We start from the raw sequence: 25719 nt of genomic DNA on the forward strand, positions 1-25719 counted from the left end.
GCTCCTGACATGCCCTCCTGAACTCTTCGTTGAACCAGAATTGACCCTCTAGCTTGATGGTAATGGTACAGCAGGGATATGCTGCACCATGAGGTTACAGGTTGTGGTTGAATACAATACTGTTGCTCCTGCTGATGGCACATACTGCCTCATGGACAACCAGTTTTGAGTTGCTAGATCTGTTTGGAATCTATCCCATTTAGCACAGTGGTAGTGCCATACAACACGACAGAGGGTTGTCCATGTGATTATCTCGCATCCATGCTATTTGCCTCAACTACCCCCTTTGGTAGTAAATTCCAGATTCTCATGACCTTCTGGGTAAAGAGGTTTCTCCTGAATTTTCTATTGGATTTATTAATGGCTCTGATATATTCATTGCCCTGAGTTCTGTCTTGCCTGTAAGTGAAAACATATTCTTTACATCTACCCTATCAAACCCTTACACAGCCTTAAAGATCTCTATCAGGTCACTCCTCAGTCTCCCCTTTTCCAGAGGGAAGAGGCATAAATCTGTTCAATCTTTCTTGATAGGCAAAATATTTCAGGTATATCATTCTAGTAAATGCTTTTTATTGGAGTTCTTTGACAAAGGGGAACCTGTGGATGTGCTGTACTTAGATTTCCTGAAGGCACTCACCACACCAATGCTTACTACACAAAATAAGAGCTCATGGTGTAGAGGATAACATATTAGCATGTGTAAAAGTTTGGTTAGCTAACCGGAAGCAGAGAATAGGGACAAATGGGTCTTTTTCAGATTGGCAAGATGTGTCAACTGGAATGCCACAAAGATCAGTGCTGGGTCCTCAACTATTTACAATTTATATCAATGTCTTAGAGGAAGGGACCAAATGCATGGTTGCTAAATTTTCTGAAGACACAAAGATAGGTAGGAAAGCAAGTTGTGAAGAGGACATAAGCAGTCTGCAAAGGGACATAGATAGGTTAAGTGAATGGGAAAAAAATTGGCAGATGGAGTATAATGTGGGAAAATGTGAACTTGTCCAGAAATAATAGAAAAGCAGCAAATTATTTAAATGGAGAGAGGTTGTAGAACTCAGCCGGACAGAGGGATCTGGGTGTCCTGTTGCATGAATCAGGGAAATTTAGTATGCAGGTACAGCAAGTGATTAGGAAAGCAGATGGAGTGTTGTTGCTTATTGCAAGGGGAATAGAATATAAAAATAGGGATGTTTTACTAAACATCCCAACCCTCCAAGACCTCTTCAAGGGTGCCCAGCCATTGAGGCACCCTCTCCTCCCAGCTGTAGCCACAGTACTGGCCACTGAGAGCGGTGGTGCTGCGAGCCCTGTTATTGCCATCCTTAACAGGCCATTTACCTCCCTGGGTTCTGCTACCAGCCAAAGCAGGGTTACCTCCTGCATGTGGCCCTGGCGGCGGGACTTCAGCCACCGTGGCAAAATTCCAGCCATTGGACAGGGTAACCAAAGTGAAGCAGCAAATATTAAGGAGCTTGGCATCCTTGAAAGTGGATAAAGCACCAGGACCAGAAGGAATGGAATCCAGGCTGCTAAAGGAAGCAAGGGAAGAAACAATGGAGGCTTTGACCACCATTTTCCAATCATCTCTGGCTAGGGGCTTGATGCCAGAGAACTGTTAATGTGGTACCGTTTTTAACAAGGGAGAAAGGAATATCCTGAGTCACTACAGGCCAATCAGCCTGACCTGGTAAATCTTTGGAAATCGTTCTGAGGTGGTATAAATTGTCATTTAGAGAGTGGAAATTGCAGAGACGCTGGGGTGGTGCCAGAGGTCTGCAGAAATGTTGCACCCGTGTTCAAAAAAGATGGTGTAAGGATAAGCCCAGAACTACAGGCCAGTCTGTGTAACTTCGGTGTGAGGAAACTTCTGGAAACAATAATTGGGGCCAAAATTAATTGTCACATGGACAAATGCAGGTTAATTAAAGAAAGCCAGTACAAACTTAAGGGAAAATCGTGTTTAACTAACTCGCTGGAGTTTTTTTGAAGAGGTAACAGAGAGGGTTGAGGAGGGCAATGCTATATATGGATTTCCAAAAGATATCCGATAAAGGGCTGCACAACTTGTGAGAAAAGTTATAGTTCGTGGAATAAATGGGACAGCAGCTACATAGATATGAAATTGGCTGCGTGACAGGAAGCAGAGGGTAGAGGTTAATGGACGTTTTTCTAGCTGGAGACTGGTTTGTAGTGGGGTTCCCCAGGGGTCAGTGTTGGGACCCTTGCTTCTCCTGATATATATTAATGGCCTAGACCTTGGTGTACAGGACGCAATTTCGAAATTTACGGATAATACGAAACTTGGAAGCATTGTGAACTGTGTGGAGGATAGTGTCGAATTTCAAAAGGACATAGGCAAGTTAGTGGAATAGCTGGACAAGTGGCAGATGATGTTTAATGCAGAGAAATGTGAAGCGATTCATTTTGGTAGGAAGAAAATGGATAACATAAAATAAAGCGTACAACTCTAAAGGGGGTGCAGGAGCAGAGGGACCTAGGTAATATGTGTATAAATCATTAAGTTTGGCAGGGCAAGTTGAGAGAGTGGTTAATAAAGCATACAGTATCCTAGGCTTTATTAATATGGGCACAGAGGACAAGGGCAAGGAGGTTATGTTGAACTTGTATAAGACACAAGTTCTGCCTCAGCTAGAGTTCTGTGTCCAGTTCTGGCCCTTGTGTTACAGAAAGGATGTGATCACACTATGGGGGGGGGCTAAAAAAGTGATTTACAAGGATGCTGGCAGGAATGGAGAATTTTAGCCATGAGGAAGTATTGCAATGGCTGGGTTTATTTTCTTTGGAACACAGGAGGTTGAGAGGAGATGTAATTTGTGTGCACAAAATTATGAGCAGCCTGGGCAGAATGGATGGGAAGGACTTACGGGCCATAGATTTAGGGTAAGAGGTTTAGAGGGGTCTGATAGGAAACGTTTTCACCCAGAGGATGATGTGGGTATGGAATTCACTGCCTGAAAGGGGGGTAGAGGCAGAAAGCCTTGTCATAAAACACTTGGATATGCACTTGAGGTGCCATTTTACCTACAGTGCTACGGGCCCAAAGCTGGGCGGTGGGGTTAAGTTGGAAAGCTCTTTAATGGCTGACATGAACATGGTGTGAAGAACAGCCTCCTTCTGTGCTGTAAATCTTCCTGCTTAATTTGGGAGTAAACAACTGAAAAAGGGAGCGCAACAACTTGGAATCTTGTATCAATTTTTGGTCTTCACGAAAAGGATTTGACAGTGAGTTAAACTGATGGGCCGTGCTTTGAAATAAAGTGAACCTGCATATGTCTCTATGAATGCATGGGCAACAGGTACAGGAAACATTTATTAGAGCTGGACAAGCCAGTTTGTGGAATTGCACAGCTCCTTGTCTCGTCTGACGTTGGTAATGACAACCTGATTTAACCACAATGGCTCCCTATTTTTCTTGAGGATTGCAGGTCGTGCTTCGAGGTCCATACCATAAGGTGGTGGTGGCAGGAGGAGAAGCAGTTGGTTTGATTGCCAAGCTGACCAGCAAATCACTGGATGGGGAAATAATTCACAGGAACGCCACTCCCACTTGGTCAAAATACAAGGGAAAAGTGCAAATAAATATCTGGGAAGTAATTTCTAAGGAGGAACTCTCCTCAAGTCTAGAGCTTGCCGGATCAGAAGTGACCAGGGAAAGTTAAACAGATCCACTAGCGTGCTACATTTAAAAAAAAAATATTGCTTTTCTTGTTTGTGAGCAGTATTCTACAGTTAGTTGAAACAAGGTGAGCTTTCATTATGTTACTCTTGCTGACTGTAAAATAAAGCAGCTTACTGATTTATATTTGGTCTCATCTCGCAGAAGTGTTTCTGTGCAATTTTGGAAAGATTGCCTGTGCTCTTACATGCACTTATCCAAACAACACAATAAATTTAGATTATAAGAGGCGTGTGTTGTTACTCCCACTTATTTATGCTAACCTATAATTAGGAATTGGGTAGAATGGACACAATCCTGAACTCAAGAACCTCAGAACACTTATAGTCAACAACTAGGACAACTGCACCCAAGAGAATGTCAAAGGTTTGTAAAAAAAGAAAATGAAAACAAGGAATGGTCAAGAGAAAGTAAAAAGGAGATAGGCATAATAGTTTTGTGCCTGAAACAAGATAGATAAATATTGGAGGTGACACAGAAAAGCCACACACACTCATGCTCAATGTCAGGGGTCTGGAGGATCTTGGACCTTCAGCCTGGAGAGATGTGGTTTGAGAGATGATTTTAGAGCAGTTAAGGTTATAAAAAAAAGTTATTCATAAATTAATGTAGTTACCTTCAGAAGATTAAATTTATGGGATAGAATCCACAAAAGAGCAAATACATTCTACATGGTGTTTAAAGGAGGCAGGCTTGATGGGTGGAATGTCCTTTTCTCATTCATTGACAGTATATTTTTAATCTGAATGTCCCAAATAATTAAGCCCAAAACACTCAATTCATACATCCATTTTTACAACTTAGTCAACTAGGGCACTTCAGAGAGCAGTTCAGACATAACCGTATTAGTGTGGAACAGGAGTCAGCTATAGACTAGACTGAGTAAGGACTGCAGGTTTCCTCCCCCAAAGGACTGTAACAATCTAACAGTTTACATGGTCACTTTTACTGATACTAGCTTTTCATTTCTAAATTTCTTAAAACTGGATTAAATTTCTCAAAATCCAATGTTTGGATTAAAACTCTTGTTCCTGGGTTATCAATCCAGGTCTCTGAATTACAGGTCTGTTAACACAACCACTATATCACAGCAACAAAATATTCACGTGATAACATCCATGAAAGGCCAATCAGGTGACGTACCAAAAGGATGTTTCAGTCCGAGGAATCTCACCTACCGAAGGGTCAAAGTCACCAGGTGAGGGCGGGGGGGGGGGTTGCGGTGAGAGAAAAAACCAGGCAGGAAAAGATTTAAAAACAAAAAAACTGCGGATGCTGGAAAGATTTGTGCATTTGCAATGGTTAGTGACAGGAGCAGAAACTTACTGTCCTAAAAGGAGGATTCACTCTGCTTGAGAAGTTTCTCTCAGCATCAACCTTTAATTGAAGTCAGCATGCTGAAGGGATATGCTCATTCAAGTGATTCCAGGGAAGGAGCAGGCTTGGGATGGTAAATGTCAGTCACTTGTCCAATTAGTGCAATCACTTTTACTGGCCTTCGCATGAGACAGACATAAACATTGCTTTTAGACTGACCTAAAACCATGATATATTTAGGAAATTTAAAATTGTTTGTGCCTGTGTCTCCTTTCAAGCCCACAGCTACAGTAACAGACACCAGATAGTAAACCTTGCTTTCAGAAAGGCCTTTCAAAAGGGGGAGAAAAAAAAGTGTTTCACAGCACCAACTAAAGCTCACATTCCTGTTGGCCTTTCATCTCCCAATAAATAAACCCACATTTTACATTTAAAAAAAACTGAAACACTAATGAAACACAACCTAACATAAGCAAACAATTAAACATCTGCAGAGAGAGCTAGAGCAATAATCCCTTCCTCCCCCGCCACAACATTATCTTCAGTGATTGCAGAAGTATATTAGCGCTCTCCAGTAATGAGACACCAATTTCAAATCCAAGTGGAAAAATCAGTGACACAATTTGATAGAGTTAAGTTATTGAAAGATGCAAGTACCATTACTGTTCTACTTTTGGTCAACAAGGTACATGACAGGTACAATCATTAAAATGAGTTAAAGAGAAACAAAGGATGGTATTTAATGGAGGTGACGGGATCTGGCCTGCTGGTTAGAGAGCTGGCTGAAAACCTGCGTTGCCGCCTTTGGGGAAGTTCTGCCGGAATTAAGTGCTAATTAAGTAGCCAGTGGTGGACCATCTCTGGGATCAAGGACACCAGGGGCGGAAATCCTGCATCCTGAAAGCTGCTGACCAGAGAGCAGCAGCTGCCCATTGCAGGCAGTGTCAACGGGGATGGTGGCAGCTGCCGGCAATGCACCTGGGGAGAGGCCTAGAATCACTAAGGCACCCAGCCCATAGTTGAGTGAGGGCAGGATGGGATTCACAGGAGTGGGGGTTGTTGTGGGGGCAGGAGGGAGAAGGTCAACGGCAAAGGCAGTGTGCCTACCCAATTCTGGGTGCCTTGAGCAGGCACTGAGTGTCTTTAAATGAAGGATCCCCACAAACCCTGGGAGCATGCAAACAAACAGGAAGCTTTGCTTTTCAGGCTTCCCACGTGGTGGCTGCCCTGCTCACCACTGGTGCAGTGGGATGGGACCCTTAAGTGGATAGGATTCCAGGAAGATAAATTTTACTACAGCTGCACAAGGCCTTGGTGGGACCACATCTGGAATACTGTGTACAATTTTGGTTTCCTTATTTGAAAAAGGTTATAATTGCATCAGAAGCAGTTCAGAGAAGGCTCACATGACTCATTCCTGGGAAAAAGGGCTTATATTATCAAGACAGATTGAACAGGTTGGGCCTATACCCATTGGAGTTTAGAAGAACGAGAGGTGATCTTCTGGAAACATATAAGATAGAGTAGATAAGCGGGAAGATGTTTCCTCTTGTGGGGGAAGAGTAGAACTATAAGACCCAGTTTAAGAATAAGATGGAGATGAGGATTGTTTTTAGTCTCTCAGAGGGTTGTTAGACTGTGGAATGCTCTTTCCCATGAAGCAGAGGAGGCTGGGTCATTGAATTTATTCAAGGTTGAGTTGGATAGATTTTTGATAGACAAGGGGGGGATCAAGGATTATGGGGGCCAAACCAGAAAGTGGAGTGGAGACAACTAGATCACCCATGATCTTACCGAATGGCAGAGCAGGCTTGAAGGGCTGAATGGGCTATTCCTGCTCCTAAGTCCTATGTTCCTAAGTACCAACCTTAACTTTCTGCAGTGAGTTTACTAGGTAATTAATGTGCAAGTCAGCAACTTCTCGAGTTCCCACTTCTGTGGAGTGGCCAGCAATTTGCAGCTTCTCCAACAAATTGTGACAATTCACAATTCACTGTGTATTGCTTCCTCACCAAAAGTTGGTGTAAGTTTTACACATTAATGATGGCAGCAAACTTTAGGCCATTCTTTACACACAACAAAGTCCTGCATTGATATACTGCCTTTAATCCAGGAAAGAGTTAGAACGTAATTCGGAGAGGCACAAGGAGTGTCCGTACTCATCTCATTGTTAACGTAGTAATCTTATCCATCCATCAATAATGTTAAACTTCCAAAAAAAATGGTAATATGCACTTTATAAAATCTGACTGGTCAACAAGCATGAATTCCCAATAAGGTTCAATAATTGGCAGAAAGAAGCAGCTCTCCTTTTCCCAGGCCCCACTGGACTGGGTGTCAGTATAAACCAAACATAACTCTCTGCCATCATTTTGTATTTCAATCGTTCTTCGTCTCCAATCTCAATTAAATTACAAACAATAATCTCACACACTAAGTTAGCTATGAGGTGAGGTTGGAGAAACTCAGATTGTTCTCACTAGAGCGACGGAGATTGAGGGGCGACTTGATAGAAGTTTACAAAATTATGAGTGGCATGGACAGAGTAGATCGTCAGAAGCTTTTTCCCAGGGTGGAAGAGTCAATTACTAGGGGACATAGATTTAAGGTGAGAGGAGAAAAATTTAGAGGAGATGTGCGGGGCAAGTTTTTATGTAGAGGGTAGTGAGTGTCTGGAATTTGCTGCCAGAGGAGGTGGTGGAAGCAGGTACGATAGTGGTGTTTAAGAGGCAGCTTGACAAATACATGAATAGGATGGGAATAGAGGGATACGGACCCTGGAAGTGCACAATGTTTTAGTTGACGGGCAATATGATCGGCGCAGGCTTGGAGGGCCGAAGGGCCTGTTCCTGTGCTGTACTTTTCTTTGTTCTTTACAGGCACTACCGAATCCTGTGCCAAAGTCTCACACTTCAACCTCTGTACAGATCCTACTACAGTCTGAATCAATGATATTAAGAACTTGAGGAATAGGATCAGGAGTATGTTTAGGGTTAGGGTTAGGGTCAGTAACATCATGGCTGATCTCTCTTAACACCGCTTTCCCATCCGACCCTTTGATTCAATTAGTGCCAAAGATATAGACCTTAGTTTTGAACCTACTCAATGACTGAGCATTCAGTCCTTTGGGGTAAAGAATTCACAACCCTACGAGTTACAAACTTTCTCCTCATCTCAGTTCTAAATAGCTGAACACCTTGCCCCGAGACTATGGCCCCAGCTCTATATTCTCTAGCCAGAGAAAATACAGTCTCTCAGCATCTACCCTGTGAAGCCCTCTAAAATGTCTACGGGTGGAATTTTCCGTGCCTGTTGGCAGCAGGCGTTCGGCAGTGTCAGTGGGCAACATGGTGTGAAGGCCAAAAATCGGCTTCCAGACATTGTGAAACCAGTTTGCAATCATCTGCTCTGCCCATCAGTGGCGGGCCGCGTTTCCTGCTGTCGGACTTCGGGGACCTCATTGTAATACATCTACATATCATAAGCCCAGCTCACCAGAATCATCCGAGCACTTTGACCAAATTGCACACCAACATGTTTCACAATGGTACATAGCGACTTGCACCTGGCGGGCTTCACTTCACTCAGGATTTTGAGTTTTGTTTGCCTACCTTGCTTCAGGCAGCACTTGCGGCCATCAGTGCCAGGCTTGGCAGACACCACCACATCACCTTTAGGGGGGCTCACGGGCAGGTCTCTACCTACCAGACCAGCCGTAAGGCGGGGGGGTGGCTTTTTAACAGCTGCAGGGCTAGGACTATACTGGGGAAGGGGGGGTATCCCAGGGTGTGTATAGAGGCACAAGTTGACCTGTGCAAGTGGCCTCAAGGTGATGATGAGGGCTGAGGGGGCAGTCCCTAGAGGAGATGTGAGGGTGTGTGTGAGAGAGTGAGTGGTAATATCCCTTGAGCTTGAAGTGAGCGAAATGCCTGTGAATGTGTGATGGGCTTCAGTGTGTGAGTTCAGAGTGATGAAATGGTTGTCTTACCCTGGCAGCACAGATGAGATCATTCACCCTCTTTCTGCATTGGATGGTCAACCTCTTCTGTGTAGCATTGGCACTGATCATCACGGCCATCGCCTAGCAAGACGCAGTGGTGAGATTGCTAGACTTCCCGTGGCCAGAGTAGGGGTAGAAGACATCACGGCGGGCCTCCCATGGCGTTCCAGGGACACATCACTGAATCGGGGGGGGGGGGGCGGCAGTCTTCTTGCTTTTCAATCCATGTCTTCTGTGCAGCAGTCCTGGCCTGGAAGCTCTGAGAGGTGTGCGCGCGGCTGCACTTTAAATATGGCCTCGGCGTGAGGAAGCGGTGAGGTGACAGCGTGGCGGGCAAACGAGCACCCGCCCACCATCGAAACAACATGTTTCCTGGGAAAGCATGATTAATGAGGCGGGATTGAGATGATGCGGCTTGAAATGCCACCAAGTCAAATATCCTCTGTCCCGCCAGCTAACGCACTCAGTGCAAATCTGGGACGATTCTGCCCTATATGTTTCAATCTGTCATTCTTCTGAACTCCGCAATGGTAGAGAAATACACCAGAGCTGAAAGAGAAGGGGCCTACATTGACAATCCTTTCCACCATCCCCAATTCTGGCGAAACAGCTGGTGAGCTCCCCTTGCTCTAACGGGACACAGGATAGCTTCTCGACCCATATTGGAGAACAACACTGATTAATACACGGAGCAACACAGGCCCCTCCCAAACTATTCCTATTGGGAAGAGGGTGATGTGATCCATCATACCATTAAGAAAAAGGGTGGAAAGGTCCATATCTAACAGCTGTAGATGCACCAATGCAGTTTATATGGATCAATCTTTTGGTGGCTGAAATATCGTAAGACATAGGAGCAGAAGTAGGCCATTCGGCCCATCGAGTCTGCTCCATTATTCAATGAGATCATGGCTGATCTGATGATCCTCAACTCCACTTTCTTGCCTTTTCCCCATAACCCTTGATTCCCATACTGATTAAAAATCTGTTTATCCCAGCCTTGAATGTACTTACCGACCCAGCCTCTACAGCCCTCTGTGGTAAAGAATTCCACAGATTCACTACCCTCTGAGAGAAGAAATCCCTCCTCATCTCTGTCTTAAATGAGCACCCCCTTATTCTGAGACTATGCCCTCTGGTCCTAGACTCTCCCACAAGGGGAAACAACCACTCAGCATCTACCCTGTCAAGCCCCCCAAGAACCTTTTATGTTTCAATAAGGTCACCTCTCATTCTTCTAAACTCCAATGAGTACAGGCCCAACCTACTCAAACTCTCCTCGTAAAAAAATCCCTCCATCCCCGGGATTAACCTAGTTAACCTTCTCTGGACTGCTTCCAATGCCAGTATATCTTTCCTTAGCTGAGGAGACCAAAACTGTTCACAGTATTCTAGGTATGGTCTAACTAGTGCCTTGTATAGTTTTAGCAAGACTTCCCTATTTTTATATTCCATTCCCTTTGAAATTCAGGCCAACATTCCATTTGCCTTCCCTATTACCTGCTGAACTTGTATGTTAGCTTTTTGGGATTAATGCATGAGGACTCCCAAATCCCTCCCAAATTCTTTTGTCTATCTCCATTTAAATAGCATTCAGCTCCTCTCCTTTCCCTGCCAAAGTGTATAACCTCATACTTTCCCACATTATATTCCATCTTCCACATTTTTGCCCACTCACTTAACCTGTCTATATCCTTCTGTAGACTCCTTGTGTCACTCTCACCACTTGCCTTCCCACCTATTTTTATGTCCTCCGCAAACTTGGCGATGGTACATTCATTTTCCTCATCCAAGTCATTAATATATATTATAAATAATTGAGGCCCCAGCACTGATCCCTTTGGCACTCCACTAGTTACAGGTTGCCATCCTGAAAATGGCCCCCTTATCCCAAATCTCTGTCTCCTATTAGATAACCAATCCCCTATCCATGCTAATATACTACCCCCAACACCAAGGGCTCTTATCTTATTAAGCAGCCTTATGTGTGGTACCTTATCAAATGTCTTTTGGAAATCCAAATATATTACATCTACTGGTTCCCCTTTATCTATCCTGCTTGTTACCTCCTCAAAGAATTCTAATAAATTTGTCAGGCATGATTTCCCCTTCATGAAGCCATGCTGACTCTGCTTGATTAGATTATGTATTTCTAAATGCTTTGCTATTACATCCTTTATAATAGACACCAACATTTTCCCAATGACAGATGTTAAGCTAACAGGCCTACAGTTATCTGTTTTTTGTCTTTCTCCCTTTTTGAATACATTGGCAGTTTTCCAATTCTCTGGGATTCTTCCAGAATCTAAGAACTCTTGGAAGATTATTACCAGTGCATCCACTATCTCTGCAGCTAATGTTTTTAATATCCCAGGATGCAACCTATCAGCTCCAGGTGATTTATCGGCCTTCAGCCCCATTAGTTTCCCTAACACTTTTTCTCTAGTGATAGTTATTGTATTTACTTCCTCCCCCCTCCCCCTTTTGCCCCATGATTATTTAGTATTTTTGGAATACTATTAGTATCTTCTACCGTGAAGACTGATGCAAATAATTTATTGAACTCCTCTGCCATTTCTTGGTCCCCCATCATTATTTACCCAGCCTCATTCCCTAAAGGGCCTATATTGACTTTGGGCTCTCTCTTCCTATTTATATATTTAAAGAAGCTCTTGCTGTCCGTTTTTATATTACTTGCTAGTTTACCCTCAAAGTTTATTTTCTCCCTCTTTATTTTTTTTTGGTCATCTTCTGTTGGTTTTTAAAACTTTCCCAATCCTCTGTCTTACCACTGATCTTTGCCACAAAGTATGCTTTTTCTTTCACTTTGATACTATCCTTAACTTCCTTGGTTAACCATGGTTGGTTTATCCCCCTCCTACAATCCTTTATCCTCACTGGGATATATCTTTGTGAGTCATGAACTATTTTCTTAAACGTCTGCCACTGTTCACCAATCGTCTTTTCTGCTAAACTCCTTTCCCAGTCCACTCCTGCCAACTCTGTTCTCATTCCTTTGTAATTTTTATTTAAGTTTAGCACAGGTGTTTCTGAACTAAGTTTCTCACTCTAAAACTGAATGCTAAATTCCACCATTATGGTTACTGTTTCCTAGGGGATCTCTTACTCTGAGATCATTTATTAAAGCATTACCAGATCCAAAATAGCCTGATCCCTGATTGGATCCACAACGTATTGTTCTAGGAGGCTGTCCCGAATACACTCTATGAATTCTTGCTCATGGCTACCTCTGCCAATTTGATTTTCCCAATTTACATGGAGATTAAAGCTACCCATGATTAATATACTGCCTTTTTTAAAATGCCCTCATTACTTCCTGATTTACAATACAACAATAGTTTTCTTTGGCAGTTTATTGCTGGAAGGATGCCAAAGAGCATTGGAGAAGACGTAAAAGAGATTTATGAGATGGTTTCAGGGATGAGGGGCTTTAGTCACAAGGAGGTGCTGGAGAAGCTGGGATTGTTCTTAGAGCAAAGAGGTTAAGGGGAAATTTAATAGAGATGTCAACAATTATGAAGGGATTTGATAGAGTGGGAAGAAACGACTGCCAGAGTCGATAACCAGAGGACAGAGATGGAAAAATAATTGGCAAAAGAACCAGAGGGGACATGAAAAGGTTTTTTTTATTATGCAGCGAGTTACTTTGATCTAAAATGCACCAACTGAAAAGGTATTGGAAGCAGATTCAGTAGTAACTTTCAAAAGGGAATAAGATACTTGAAGGGGAAAACTACACAGGGCCAGCAGAAATAAAGGACTCAAATTAACAGATGTGTCCTTTAGAGAGTCAGTTGAAGCATGGTGGGGTGAACAATCTCCTTCTGTGATTCCATGATAAAGGAATCATGGATACAGTGCTGCTCAAATAGAAGGCTTCAGGATATTTGATCCATTCAGATTACCAGGGAGTGATATGACTGCCAGCAAGATGCTTTCACTGTGAGGTGTTGGCTTTAGTTAATTAAGTGCATGTTGTAAGGCACAAAAAGTCAGACCCAATCAAAGAGAAAATGCCTCTGAGGTTTGGAAGCAGATTAAATGGTCCCAACATTAAAAACACAAAAGTCACTCCAGTTACACATGTGGAGGCCTTTTATCCAAAGGCTAAACAAATAAAGGGATTGAATGCAGAGTTCACCGACTCAGATCAGGACTTCCTGTGATTCCAAATGCATAAACATCTGTGGACAGGAACAGATCGGCACATTCATCCACAAGCTGCTGTTTAGTTCTTGTCTGGACATCAAACATCGATGCAGTTTACATTATCATCTACACTCCCACTAAGTAAACAAGAAAATCTCCAGACCATTTTTTCTCAAAGACCCCAATTACCAAATTAACCCTTTGACTGCTGCGCACCATCCTACCACACACACAGACATCACACACGTTTCTGACTCGTTTACTTTTGCTGATGTTGTGCAAAGATGTGATAATAAGCAAGTCAAGTTTGTATGATATCATTATATGTGACAATGCAAGGCACTGACCAAATCTTAACATTAGAGACTTGTTGATTAACGTCTGCAGGGTTAGGGTGTGAGGTGGTATAAAAGGATTGAAGGGTTGCAACTTATTATGAAGTTAGCCAAGACTCAGTGGGTAGCACTCTCACTGCTGAAACAGAAGGTCATGGGTTCAGTTTCTACTTCAAAGACTTCAGCATATAATCTAAATGGACGCTTCCAGTGCACTACTGAGGCAGTACTGCACTATGGCAAGTGCCATCTTTTGGATAAAATGTTAAACTGAGGCCTCCGCTGCCCTCTTGGATGGGCATAAAAGATGGTATGGCACTATTTCAAAGAAGGGCCTGGGGAGTTCCCCCTAGTTTCCTAGCCAATATTTATTCCTCAGCCAACATAACTAAAACAGATTGCCTGGTCACCATTACAGTGCTATTTACGGGATCTTGCTGTGCACAAACCGGCTGCCACAATACAACAATGTTTACGCTTCAAAAGTACTTAATTGGCTATAAAAGGCTTTGGCACATCTGGAGGTGTTTAAGGTGCACCGGGAACCTCTTTCTTCTTTCTTATGGTCTTGGTCATGGTAAGTGGCTAACATGGGTTATTTACAGAACAGAACGTAGGATAATGTAACAGGACCAGGAAGGGTAAAAAACATGTTTACATACAATTTAATAACGAAGCTGAAGCATGGTTACAACCATGCCTGGGTTTAGCTAATGCTGATTTCCAATCTCCAATAGACAGCACTTCAGAAACAAATGATTTTAATCCCAAATTAGTGAGGTAGGAAAAACAAGCTTGCGACTGCTGAGTAGCGCTGGAAGATTTATTTGTCGATGTTGGGCTCAGGTGTGGTGCTCCCCACAGTCAAACAGTATCCTAGCCTTGGCTCCAAAATAGAAGCAAAGTATTGTTGGTGCTGGAAATCTGAAATAAAAACAAAGTGCTGGAAAAGCTCAGGGGTTCCGGCAGCATCTGTGGAGCCAGTAGTCGTGGCTGAGTGGTTAAGGGCTAGAAATCCATTGGGGTCACCCCACATAGGTTCAAACCCTGCCGATTACGCCTCTCACCGCTCCCAATTTTGGGAGATGGTAGCTTAGTGGTAATGTCACTGGACTGGTAATCCAGAGGCCCAGACTAATGTTCTGGGGGTACAGGTTCAAATCCCACCACAGTAGCTGATGGAATCTAAGCTGAATTAATAATCTGGAATTGAAAAGCTAGTCTCAGTAATGGTGACCACGAAACCATTGTCGATTGTTGTAAAAGCCCACCTGGTTCACTAATGTTCTCTAAGGAAGGGAATCTGCCATTCTTACCAGGTCTGGCCTACATGTGAGTTCAGACCCACAGCAATGTGGTTGACTCTGAACTCCCCTCTAAAATGGTGTGCCAAGCCACTGGTTCAAGGGCCATTGTAGATGCGCAACAAATGCTGGCCTTGCCAGCGACACCCACATGAAAAAATAAATTTAAAAAGAGAAACAGAGTTAACATTTCTTCCAAACTGACTCGAAACTTTAACTCCTTATTCTCTCTCTGCACAGTTGCTATCAGACCTGCAGAGTTTTTCCAGCACTTTCCATTTTTATCCCAGCTTTGCTCAGTTGGTAACACTTGACTTAGTCAGACTGCTGCGAGACTCTATCACATAATCCAGGCCAACTTCAGGGTAGATTATATAAAGATAAACTTTTTCCAATGGCTGAATGGGTCACAGATTTAAGCTGATAAGAACATAAGAAACAGGAGCAGAAGTAGGCCATTCGGCCCCTCAAGTCTGCCCCACCATTCAATAAGATTATGGCTGATCTGCCCCAGGTCTCAACTCCTCTTTCGTGCCAGTTCCTCATAGCCTTTCACTCCCCAACATTTCAAAAATCTATCTACCTCATCTTTAAATACTTTCAGTGATCTAGCCTCCACAACTCTCTGGGGTAGAGAATTCCAGACATTCACTACCCTCTGAGGGAAGAAATTCCTTCGCATCTCAGTCTCAAATGAATGTCCCATTATCTGTAACTATGCCCTCTAGTTCGAGATTCTCCCACTAGTGGAAACATCTTCTCAACATATACATTGTCAAGCCCCCTCAGAATCTTATACATTTCAATAAGATCACCCCTCATTCTTCTAAACTCTAATGAATGAAGGCCTAATCTGTTTAACCGTTCTTGATAAGTCAATCCCTTCATCCCAGGAATCAGCCTAGTGAATCTCTTTTGAACTGCCTCCAATGCCAGTATATCCTTTCTTAAATATGGGGACCAAAACGGTACAAAGTACTCCAGGGGCGGCCTCACCAACACCCTGTACAGTTGTAACAAAACCATTTGCCTTCTTAATTACTTGGGACATTTGGTGTTTCATGCACAAAAACACCCAGATCCCTCTGTGCTGCACTTTTTGGAGTCTCTCTCCAATTAAATAATAGTCTGCATTTTGATTCTTCCTACCAAAGTGCATGACCTCACACTTTCCTACATTAAACTCCATCTGCCAAGTTTTTGCCCACTCACTCAACCTGTCTATTTCCCCTTGCAGATTCCTTATGTCCTCATCACAACATGCCCTCCCACCTATTTTTGTATTGTCAGCAAATTTGGATAAATTGCCTTTTCCAAGTCATTAATATAGATAGTAAATAATTGAGGCCCTAGGACTGATCCTGGTGGCACTCCACTAGTTATGTCTTTCCAATCTGAAGAAGACACATTAATCCCGACTCTGTCTTGTGTGTGTGTTAACCAATCCTTAATCCATGTTAATACATTACCCCCAATACCGTGAGCTCCTATCTCGTGCAATAACCTTTTATGTGGCACCTTATCGAATGCCTTCTAGAAATCTAAATACATTACATCTACCGGTTCCCCTTTATCAACCCTGCTTGTTATATCCTCAAAGAACTCTAGCAAATTTGTCAAGCATGATTTCCCTTTCACAAAACCATGTTGATTCTGTTTGATTGCATTAAGCTTTTCTAAATGCCCTGCTACTTCTTCCTTAAGAATGGACTCTAGCATTTTCCCAACGACAGATGTTAGGCTCACTGACCTATAGTTTCCTGCTTTTTGTCTCCCTTCCTTCTTGAACAGGGGTGTCACATTAACCGTTTTCCTATCCGCTGGGGCCCTTCTGGAATCCAGAGTTCTGGAATATTTCGACCAATACCTCCACTATCTCTGCAGCCACTTGACTTAGTTAGACTGCTGTGAGAGTCCATCACATAATCCAGGGTAGAGTATACAAAGATAAACATTAGCTCCTTGCTTATCTGATATCTTTGGGATGTTTATAGTATCCTCCACTGTGAAGACCAATGCAAAATATTAGTTTAAATCATCTGTCATTTCCCTGTTCCCTGTTATCAATTCTCCAGTTGCATCTTCCAAGAATGGCAAAAGAACTAGAGGCAACATGAAGAAAAACTTTTTTTTTTTTACACAATGACTGGTTAGGATTTGAAATGCATTTCCTGAAACAGTATTGGAAGCTGATTTAACAGTAGCTTTCAAAAGAAATTACATAAAAGCTTGAAAGAGAAAATGGTGCAGAAAGAGCATATGGAGAAGGAGCAATGAGGGGGACTAACTGGAGTTCAAAATAGCCGTCACAGGTTCAATGGGCCTTCTTTTGTGTTATATTATTCAATAAGCACTCCAGTACAGCAGTAAGGGAATGCTGCATATTTGGAGATGGCTTCTTTCAGGTGAGATGCTAAACGAAGTTCTGACAGCTCTAGTGGTTCCGCTGAGTGAACCGGCCAGGTGAGGTGGAAGGAGGAATTGACACACAGGACTGAAGAGCAACAGTGGAATTTTTTTTTAAATAAGAGATTGCAAACATACAGAAGATACCAGCATAATAAAATTGAGGAACAATACTAGCTTTGGGACAAATAAAGAGGTTAGAGACCAATTAAAGTTGAACAAAACATATGAACATACAAGTTTGCAGGTGTAGGCCACTCAGCCCATTGAGCCTACTCTGCCATTCAATAGAATCATGGCTGATCGGTTTGTGTTTCGAATTCCACAATCCCATTTACCTCCGATAACCTTTCGCCCCCATAAAGAATCATAAGAATAATAATGAACGAAACGAAAGCAGAATAATAGAAAATATAAAAGAGGTAAGAACAGAATAAGGAAGGCCAAGAGAAATTATGAGAAGAGCATTCCTAAGGCTTTAAAAGTAACAGTTAAGTATTTTAAAAGTATGTCAGATTATGTCAAACTGTTAAAAGCAAGATGGGACTCCTACACCTAGCAAATTATCAACTTATAAGCACTGAAAAAATGGCAGTAATATTTAATAGGTACTTTGCATCAACCTTTAGTAAAGAGAAGTATATCGTGGAGGAGGTGAAGTGGATGAGTACAAGATGAGCAATCTCATAATAAATAAAAAGAAAATTTTAGATAGGCTAAGGAAAACAGGGACAGATGGGATAACATCCCATGGTCCTGAGGCAGTCAGGAGGAGACTGCTGAGATCCTTGTACTTCTATTTCAGGCTCTATTACATGTGGATGTGCGCCGGAGGTCTAGAAAGTGGCCAATGTAGTACCCATTATTACAAAGGGAGACAGAGCTAATCCGGGTAATTAAAAGGAATGCTAGTTTAACATCTGTGGGAGATGAAATTGTAGAGTATTTAATTAAAAATGAAATTACCATGTGTCTAGTTAAAGATCAAAAAGCTAGAAGTAGCCAGCACAGATTTTAAAAGGGGTGTTCATGTTTACTATGCAGCCACAGAGAAATCTTTTGAGGATGGTGATTGGAAAAAGGTAGTGTTTATGGACTTTACTAAAGTTTGTACAAGATATCTCACAGGATATTAGTAGAAAAGTTTAAGGGATATAGCATTAGAGGGAGAATAGCAAAAAGTGTTTAGATGGAAGACGATAGAGAGTAGAAGTTAAGGGCAGTTTTCCATTGTAGTTGGAAGTGTGTAGGGTGCGCTCAGGAACATTTTCTACTGCAGTGTGTTTCCAGTCCAACAAGAAAGGAGGCACTGCTAGATCTGGTTCCTGGGAATGAGGCAGGCCAAGTGGATCAAGTGTCAGTAGGGGAATATTTAGGGGATAGTCATCATTATAACTTAAGGTTTAGGTTGGTTATAGAAAAGGACAAGAAAAATTCAGAGCAGGAGTAATTAACGGGGGAAAGCCAACCTCAATGGGTAGAAAATGGATCTGGTCCATGGAATCGCAGGTTGGCACACAAAACAGTATCTGAACAATGGGATGCCTTTAGAGGAGAGATAGTTCAGGCACAGTTAAGGTATATTCCCATGAATTGACTACCAGGGCAACTCCTTCCCCACTGTATACCACTGTGCTCCCATCACTGCTGGGTCTGTCCTGCCGGTGGGACAGGACGTACCCAGGGATGGTGATGGTGATGTCTCGCTCATGATCTGTAAGGTATGATTCCATGAGTATGACTGTCAGGCTGTTGCTTGACTAGTTTAAGAGACGGGTCTCCCACTTCTGGCACTAGCCTCCACTTGTTAGTAAGCAGGACTTTGTAGAGTCAAAAGGGCTGAGATTGCCACTGTCGTTTTCGGTTCCTAGGCCGATGCTAGCCGGTTTCATTCTTTTTTATTGACTTTTTAGTGGTTTGATACAGCTGAGTAGTTTGCTAGGCCATTTCAGAGGGCATTTAAGAGTGAACCACGTTACTGCAGATCTGGAGTCACATGTAACACAGACCAGGTAAGGGTGGCAGATTTCCTTCCCTAAAGGACATTAGTGAACCAGATGGGTTTTCACAACAATCGACATTGGTTTCATGGTCATTATTAGGCTTTATTTTTTAATTCCAGATTTTTATTGAATTCAAATTCCATCACCTGCGTACCTAAAAATATGTCAATCTGGTGAAACTACAACACAGAACTACTAGCGTACCAAACAGTATAAGCAGCAAGTGAAGAACAGAGCTAAGCAATTCCACAACCAATGGATTCAAACCTGGGACCCCAGAACATTACCCTGGGTCTCTGGATTACCAGACCTGTGACAATAACACTCCGCCACCGCCTCCCTCAATTGAGGAATTCAAGAGGGAATTGGATTGTTATCGAAATTGGAAGAATTTTCAGGGTTATGGGCGGAAGGCAGGGGAGTACCACCAGGTAAACTGTTCCTACCAAGTGCCAGAGCCATGGGCCAAATGGTCTCTTTCTGTGCTGTAACATTCTGTGATTCTGGGTAGTGGTGTCCCACAGGTTTCAATTCTGGATCATTTCTGTTCATTGTGCATATCAGTGATTTGGATGTAGACCTAGAGGGAATCGTCTCAAAATAGAAAGCATTAATTCTTTAGTGGACCAAAGGAGCTGCAGAGGAATACTGACGAAACGGGGGAATGGGTTAAAAATTGGGAGCTGAAATTCAATGCCAAATGAAGAATAAATTGTGATGTGAACAGAAATAGGCTTGCTGCTATGGAAAAGCAGGGAGATTTAGATGGAACAAGTTCATATAACATTAAGGCAATACCTTGGATTAATATAAAAACAGAATTACCTGGAAAAACTCAACGGGTCTGGCAGCATCAGCAGAGAAGAAAAGAGTTGATGTTTCGAGTCCTCATGACCCTTCGACAGAACTTGAGTTCGAGTCCAAGAAAGAGTTGAAATATAAGCTGGTTTAAGGTGTGTGGGGGGGGGGGGGAGAGAGAGAGAGAAGTGGAGGGGGTTGGTGTGGTTGTAGGGACAAACAAGCAGTGATAGAAACAGATCATCAAAAGATGTCACCAAAAACAGAACAAAAGAACACATAGGTGTTAAAGTTGGTGATTTAATCAAAATGAATGTGCTAATTAAGAATGGATGGTAGGGCACTCAAGGTATAGCTCTAGTGGGGGTGGGGAGAGCAAAAAAGATTTAAAAATATTTAAAAATAATGGAAGTAGGTTGGAAAAGAAAAATCTATATAATTTATTGGAAAAAAACAAAAGGAAGGGGGAACAGAAAGGGGGTGGGGATGGAGGAGGGAGCTCAAGACCTAAAGTTGTTGAATTCAATATTCAGTCTGGAAGGCTGTAAAGTGCCTAGTCAGAAGATGAGGTGTTGTTCCTCCAGTTTGCGTTGGGCTTCACTGGAACAATGCAGCAAGCCAAGGACAGACATGTGGGCAAGAGAGCAGGGTGGAGTGTTAAAATGGCAAGCGACAGGGAGGTTTGGGTCATTCTTGCGGACAGACCGCAGGTGTTCTGCAAAGCGGTCACCCAGTTTACGTTTGGTCTCTCCAATGTAGAGGAGACCACATTGGGAGCAACGAATGCAGTAGACTAAGTTGGGGGAAATGCAAGTGAAATGCTGCTTCACTTGAAAGGAGTGTGTTTTTATCCTGGATTAATATGACTATTATAGGTTTCATCATAATAAGTATAGAATATTATGGAATCTTACAGCTCAGGAGGCAGCCATTCAGCCCTTCAAGCCGGAGGCAGCTCGTTAAAAGAGCTATCCAATTTAGTCCAACAGTCCAGATTTTTCCTAATCACCCCCCAAATGAGTCTTCTCCAAGTATATAAACAATTACCTGTTAAAAGTTTCTATGAAATCCTACTGGGTTTCGCACAGTAGGAAGGCTATTAAGACTTGGAAAGGGATCAACGTAGATCCACTAGGGTGCTATCATAGGTAGTGCGTACCAGATCTTAACAACCCTCTGTGTCAAGAAATTTCTCACTGCCTTCTAGTTCTTTTGCCAATTATATTTAATCCAGGACCACTGGTTACTGACCCACTCACCCCAGATATCAGTTTCTCCCTCCTTCCTCTATAAAACCTCTCATAATTTTGAATGCCTCTATTAAATCTCTCCTTAACCTTTAATGCACTGAGGAGAACAATCCCAGTTTCTCCAGTCTCTCAACATAAAATAAGTCTTTCATCCCTGGTATCATCCTTGTAAACCTCCTCTGCACCCTCTCCCGAGGCCCTGACATCCTTCCTAAAATGTAGTACCCGGAATTGGACACAGTACTCCAGCTGAGGCCTAACAAGTGATTTGTAAAAGTTCAGTATGGGCTGCCTTTTTTTAAAAAAATTCAATGTCACTATTTACAAACGTAAAAAGCATAATAAACGAGGTGCTGATGAACCTTTATAAAATCTTAAGAACTCAGCTGGCCTTTGCACAATAGGGAGGCTGTTGAATCTTTGGAGAGGGTCACTAGGATGCTGCCTGCTATCAGGACACATGAATAACAAAGAAAAATGTGAAAAGCTGGGCCTATTTCATAAGTTGGAACAATGAATTTTGTTAGAAATGATTAACATGATGAAATGCCGGGACAGAATAAATAGAAGCAGACTATTTCCAATAGTTGAGAGGTCTATAATGAGGTGGCATCGATTGTTCTAAATCTCTTGCATTTAATCTAGAGGGCAGAAGAAACTTTTTCACAGAGTTGAGAGACTCTGGAACTCACATCTAGGATTAGTGGCTAAGGCTGAAACTATGGCCAGAATTTTCACACAGACAGAGAGGCTCTAACATCTTAGCAAAAATGGCAGAGGAGGTCCACATCCGGAAGTTCTATCCCCAAACCCGGCCTCCACCGTTTTTACAGGGGAGGGAAATGGAGGCACAAGTGCAGCTGCCTCAGTCAGATCTGATTTTGGCTAGTGGGTTGTCCAAAACACGACTTCTGCACTTTAGACCAGGTAGGAGAAGGTCTAAAGCTGTCAAGAGTTCTTTGGAGACGTAAGGTATCCTTTTGGATATGGTCAAGGGGCACCTTTGAGAGAGGTAAGATACTGTTTGAGATTATTAAAATTAAACATGAATGTGCGTAAGAAGTACATAAAATCATTGGGCCTCTTACGAGAACTGTCAAGGAATTTAAATATCTTTCCCTTTAAATAGTAGAAACAACTGTCTGCAGAGTTCTAAAAAAAATCAGTGCTTTGCTATTCATTTTGTCTGTTGACATAAGCCTGAGGGCCATCATAACATGATTAGTGCTGCATGACTGATTTCACAACCTATCATCATCACAGTGGGATGCCTATTAGTTCACAGTTTGACTGACAGCTCCAAGTGCTTATAATCTCTTTGAAGTGGGACCATGAATACAAATGTTTGTTTTCATAATAGATGAAAAGAAGTTAAATGTAGTAAATGGGTTTTCAATGAGAGTGTTTTCTTTTGGATATAGTGAATTCATCAATAGACCTTTAAGAGCTTTTAATCTCAGCATGGGTCCTGAGGACTGCCCATGGTGGATACTGGGTGAGTTGGCATGGTAAGTGCAAGTGTAAAGGATGGTGGGTGGGGGTGAATAGTGTTGGCATGAGTTGGCGCCAAGTTAGTATAGGGACTATAAAAGGCCATGTGGGTGGGTAGAGGGGCATAAGTTGGAATAGGAGTTATAAAGGGCTATGGGGATGGGTGGAGGCCATAGGGGCTGAGGGCCATGGCGGGGGAGGGGGAAAGAGTGGAGGGCACAGATTGGCACAGAGGATATGAAGGACCATGGGGGGGTCATTATAAGGGCATGAGTTCGCGAGAATGGGGCCATGGGGAGGTTGTGGAGAGGGAGGTGAGGGGTGAGGGCTGTGTATTGGTTTTATTCATTTTTTCACATCTTTGACAAAATGCCAGAGCACCGAGGCATGCCTTCTGCCCAGCCTGCCTCCGAACTCTATTTGGGGTCACTCACCATGACTCCTATTTTCACCCACTGTGTCCCCCACCCCTCCATCCTCCTTCCACCCTCTCCCCCTCTCTCCCTATCCCCAGCCGAAAATCAGAACCTCTGGGGCACTTTTTCCTGGGTTGGGTTTGTGGCAATTGTCCTAACTCTGTGCTCCCAAGCCAAGCGTGAAAGTTCAGGCCTTATGTTAAGAACCAAATTTAGAGCAGGGAGGTGGATGAAGGTATATGGGAATAGAGCAGGAAAATGGAATGGCAACAGTAGGTGAGCCATGACCTCACTCAATGGCGGAACAGATTTGAGATGTCACATGTCCTACTCCTGCTCCTATTCTTATGTTCTGATGGAACAGGTCAGCTATTTACTCAGCTGAAGGGTAAATGCTGACATGGGCTAGATGCGACAAATAATTAATTTCTCGTGTTCTAATCCCCGTGATGCAAACATCATGGCTTCAAACAAGTTAAAATTGCCACTGCTTATAAACAGCGTATTTACCGGACACCAGCGGCATGCCAAATCCTTGATCGCTGTCACACGATGATAGAAAGGATATAAAACAAGCATTCTGCCGCACTTTCTATTACAGACTTTGGACAGATGAATGAAACAAATGTTCCAAGTGTGAGGCATGACTGCTTACTGCTGGTTAGTTGTTCAGGTGGTCAGGTTACCCAACTTGTAAACAAAGTGCAAGTAAATTCTTTAAATCTGAACACCCACAAAACGAACAATGGATGCTGGCTTTGTTATATATGGTAGAGTCCATGGCAGTTTAGTCAACTGGCTGAGGCTGGAGATATGTAGGCCTCAAAGGATCTGATCACACTAATGCAGCTATTTGTGCAAACGAGTAGGAAGCTGAAACACATATAAAAAGGGGAGAGGGGCAGGAAATGAAAGAGGAGTGCCCTACTGGTTTGTAGTTCAATGCCTCCGTTCCTGCCTGTTTATAGGGCTGAAGGCACAGACTCAAATCTTAATCCCATGTCTCACAACTGCAATCCTTCAATGTAGAACCAGGGGTGTTTTGTAAGCACCTATTATTACAAGTTCAAAAGTCTTTGGTAAAAACACTGGAACAACATTTTTTTTGCCCTGACATTTCACTAAGAGCTCTCACTGAGATACAGAATGCTGCAGGAGAGACCATATGTCAAAAAACAATAAACATCTTCAAAAGGATAAGGGCATTTACTAAACCATTGGAGAGCCCTTGATCAGCAGTCACTCCAGGTTTCTGATCTGGCTTTGCTCATTGTATCAGTGATGTCTTTATGTCCTCACATATTGAAATAAATATCTTCTTCTTAGGCAATCTCTCTGGGTCGAGGGTTTCCGCTCTATTTCAATGCGTTTCGAGATGGCTGATATGCATGATTTGCAAACTCGACAGGTGGTGCCTGAAGAGTCGGGTAAATGAGGTGTTTGGAATTTTTTACATTCTCTCTGACGCCTCAGATTTTCTTCTGCATGTTCCCAGAGTCTCTCGATGTCTTCCCGAACCTTCTCCGTTTTGGTCGGTCACAAGCCAGGGAGCTTCCCATGAGTCAGCAGAGATATTTGATCCCTTCAGGATTGCTTTGAAGACATCCCTTAGGAGTTTCCATTGTCCTCCTGGGAGTCTCCTGAGACGACTGAGTTCCGAGGAGAGCAGCTGCTCTGGGAAGCCGGTGTGAGGCAAGCGCACAATATGTCCTGCCCGGCAGAGCTAGTTTTAAGTGATTAGCGCCTCAATGTTTGGCATGTTGGCTTCAAAGAGGACACTGCTGTTGGATGCCTTTCTTGTCATTGGATTTGAAGGATCTTGCAAAGGAACTGCTGGTGGCACTTCTCCAGTGAAGCACACAGACTCGCACAGAAACAGTCTGAGATTCCATTGCTTTTAACGGATAGCCTAACCAATGCCAATATGTGATCTTGCTTTCTGCTGTCTTTGTATTCCCTCTATCTTCTGATTCTTTCTAATCGCTCATTGTCTGTTTGTTCTCACTTGTACTTTTTCTCTCTTACCCTTTTTCCCAGTTATATTTTATGCTTGTTATACTTTTCTCACTGATTGCCTTTCCTCTCTCTCCCATCTTTCCTTTTCCCTGTTTTCTCTCTCTGATCTCTTTCACCCATTCCACTTTTTTTTCCCCTCGCTCCTCTCGTCTCTGCCTTCTTACCGGTTTTCCCTCTGTTCTGTTCCCTTCCTCTGTTCACAGGGTCACAGAATTTCAACGGCACAGGAGGCCATTCGGCCCATCATGTTGGCACCAGCTCTCCAAATGAGCATTATGACCTAGTGCTGTTGTCCTGCCTTTCCCCCATAGCCCTGCATATTGTTTCTATTCAAATAATCATCCAATGCCCTCTTGAACGCCTCAGTGGAACCTGCCTCCACTACACTTCCAGGCCGTGCATTCCAGACCCGAACCACTCGTTAATGTGAAAAAGTTTTCTCTCATGTCACATTTGCTTCTTTTGCAAATCACTTTAAATCTGTGCCCTCTCGTTCTTGATCCTTTTACG

At 42.9% G+C, this 25719-nt stretch overlaps 1 protein-coding gene across 3 annotated transcripts in view; it reads right to left on the bottom strand.

Moving 5' to 3' along the window:
* Window positions 1-25719, bottom strand: part of LOC121284857 (ATP-binding cassette sub-family B member 6, mitochondrial-like) — a 219282-nt gene that overhangs the window by 58809 nt on the left and 134754 nt on the right. The gene's annotated exons all lie outside the window — the stretch shown is intronic.

Source organism: Carcharodon carcharias, chromosome 12 (genome assembly GCF_017639515.1).
Source record: "Carcharodon carcharias isolate sCarCar2 chromosome 12, sCarCar2.pri, whole genome shotgun sequence".
NCBI lineage: Eukaryota > Metazoa > Chordata > Chondrichthyes > Lamniformes > Lamnidae > Carcharodon > Carcharodon carcharias.